This window comes from Misgurnus anguillicaudatus, chromosome 14 (genome assembly GCF_027580225.2).
Source record: "Misgurnus anguillicaudatus chromosome 14, ASM2758022v2, whole genome shotgun sequence".
In the NCBI taxonomy this organism is placed as follows: Eukaryota; Metazoa; Chordata; class Actinopteri; order Cypriniformes; family Cobitidae; genus Misgurnus; species Misgurnus anguillicaudatus.
In genome coordinates, this window is record NC_073350.2 from 18,455,368 (window position 1) to 18,458,873 (window position 3,506).

The following is a 3,506-nucleotide window of genomic DNA, read 5'->3' on the forward strand; positions in this document are numbered from 1 at the left end:
GTGTCTTCGTAAAGAATCGACACAGCCGTAGCCTTCGGCATGAATCGCTCGTTCAAACGGAAAGAACCGAGGATGTTCGGAATTATTAGCTCCATGGAGACAGACAGGGATGGGGCTTGATAAATTAACATCTGGCCATATTTTTTTCTGTTGAAAGACATTGTAATCAAAAGTTTATTTGGACTATAATTTTGCTTTTGACATGAGAAAGATCCATATGCTGACTGACAAACAATGACTGAATACTTCACTTTTATTTTACAATAGCCTAAAGGTGTGAAAATAAAAAGCACATTACTTTAAAATTCAGTATGTAAGCTGTTCATGTTGACAAACCAACAAAGCCATTATGTTTACGCATTATGCATAGAGTTTTTCAGCTCACCGTGCGTTATTTGTCCAGTGACATTTTGCTAGAGCTACAGTAAACTTTCAGACTCAGCTTTTACATAAGCATATTCTTCAATGCAACCACTGCCCCACAAAAAAAATCCAGCTAAGACCACACTGTAAAAAATTTCTGTAGAAATTACAGTATTAATGGCTATTACTGGCAACTGACTGCCAGTAACTTACTGTAGATTTTACATTTATGTTATTTACTGGCAACATTTTGTTCAAAGTTAAATGAACATGAAACCTTTTTAGACTTTATCTTCTACAGTAAGTTACTGGCAACCAGCTGCAAAATTACAGCAAATTTTTTACACTGCAGCATAAGCTGGTACCTGGTTTAATGTAAAATTACAGGAAAAAAAACTGTATTTGTGTATTACAGAAAAATTCTGTAATTTATTGTGCCCATTACTTTATGGTATTTTCTGGCATTCCAGCTGCTGGAATTTTACAGTTTTTACAGATTTTTTACAGTATTAATGTAAAATTACAGAAAAACCGGTATGTATTACAAAAAGTTCTGTAATTTATTGTGCCCATTATTTTATGGTATTTTCTGGCACCCCAGCTGCTGGAATTTACAGCTTTTTTCCCCAAATTTTCCTTACAGTGTTAAGGGAAAATTACAGGAAAAAACTGTATTTTTGTATTATGGAAAATTGCTGTAATTTACTGTGCCCATTATTTTCCGGCATTTTGTTGTATGACATTTTGTGTTAGCTTTAGCAAATGTAGTAATGGGAATAAAATCAAAAACATTTAAAATCTTTCTACTTTCTGTAGATGCAGTTTAGATTTCACAACTAATTCACAGTCAGTTTTAGTATATGCTAACACTAGGTGGCAGTTGCAGCTTACCACACAAACCATGCACAGCGACCAAAAAAATAAAACCTTCATAATTGAACCTCATTTCTCACATGTGGTTGCTCAGTATGGATAATAATGGATAGTAATCTCCAGCAGTATTTCAATTCTCTCTAATTGTGCATTTAATGGATGTTGATGTTGATTTCAGTGCTCCTGTAGCTCAGTTGGCTGGTAGAACATGACACTGACAATGCCAAGCTCATTAACTTGATTCCCAGGGAACATACAAATAAACCAAATGTATACTTTGAATGAAATGTGAGTTGCGGTGGATACTGTTGATGTGAACTGTTAATTTACTAGCAAGCACTTGTGGGATACAATGATATGTAGATTGTATTATGCAATACCACTTTCTCACACTGCCATACCGCCTCAGGTTCAGCAGAATGAGATCTAAATGTGTGGTGGCATCGTGCCACTCGCCAATCTTTATTTCTCTGCCTGGAAAGAGGCCAGATGTGAACTGACGTTATTAATTCCACTACTGTCTTACTACAAAATCTGGCTAGGTTATACTGTATATTCATTTGTGATCAACTTCACATGGATTAAAATGTTTGAATATAAAGTAAGGTGCAAAAGGTCATGGGTTTGAACAGGGAACACACTTACTGAAAACTAAGTGTTTAATGCATTGTAATTCGCTTTGGAAAGTTTGGATTAAAAGGGACATACCATAAAAAACTGATCTTTTCCCTGTTTAAGTGCTAGAATTGAGTCCCCAGTGCATTTATCAACCTAGAAAATGTGAATAAGATCAACCCAGGTCATTGAAATTGGGCCCCCTGGTGATGTCAGAAGGGGATAATAGCGCCCCTTAATCTGACCACGCCACTGCCATTTAGTAAAGAGATAAGCTCATTTGCATATTAAATGACACACCCAAAACGGCATATTTTTGCACACACCTACAATGTGACAATTTTTACTTGCTATAATAAATTATCTATATGATACTTGAGCTAAAACTTCACATGTGTACTCTGGGGCACCAAAGATTTATTTGACATCTTAAAAAAATCTTGTGAAATGTCCTCTTTAAAGCATCTGCCATATATAATGTAAATGTGAATAAGATGTCATTTTAAACACAACAAAATGTTAAGCTTATTTAAGTCAGGGATCATTAAAGAGATGGTTTGTAATTCACGTTGCCTATATTCCAAGTATTCTGCCGGCTTAATTCAGTGACTGCCTGGCAGGTCAAGTTAAACACACAAATCAATGAGGATGCTTGTGAAATTTGCTACTAATTGCTAATAATATGCAATGGGTCTTATTCACTGGGAAGTTTTTAACATATTACCAGAAACACATATCACCAATTTAGCAAAATAAAAAAAAGGAAAAGCATTTTTATAATATCACAAAGGATGCAAATTAAATCTGACTTAATAACTAATAAAATGGAAAACCCTGTTGGTGAATAGACATTTTTCTAATATTAGTACAATGCGGTCCCACAAACTCAGCTAATGAATTTCCTGAGCGTGACACTAACAGGTGGACAGAAGATGATTGTTTCCATCACGCTCCTAAACTGTTGACCCCGAAATAGTGTTTATATCAACTCTGTGATACTTTTATTTCTTTTCACAATGACACATACACAAGCCTCAAGAATGCACATGCCTGATTGAGCGACCTGGGCAACAATCAACATCATTCTGCCTTACACTGCTGCATGCTCGCCAAGGATTACAGCAGCAGCCAAGACAGTCATTTAACCTGCACTGAGAATGTGAGAGACAACGCACAGCTCTCAAAACAATTACAAAACGACTGGATCTCCATCTTTCAGTTGTGCCAGCAGTTGCCATGTCGAATAAGCTTGAAACATCCTCTGTAAAACTGGTTCAGTATGCATGCAGACTAAATGCGCCCGAGGGTGTTTTCGAAACAGAATAAAATGTTATATGGATTTTGTTTTCCTGCCCTGTAAGGGCACAGTTTGTTTATTTTGCTGTGCTGATTTAATGAATGTATGGATGTAAATACACACACAAAAAAGAAATAAATGTCACAATATGGTGTATGCAGATATTTAAATAATTATTTGCCACTTAACCAGTGAGGTTACATTCAGTTTGATATAATTACTGTGCTAAATTAAACTCTGAAATTAGGCACCACATCTATATTTGCAGATCAACAAGAGGACAACATGTACGATTTAATGAGGAAAATGAACAAAAGCCTTATTAGTTTTATGATTAAATGAAGTAAGAGACAGACAG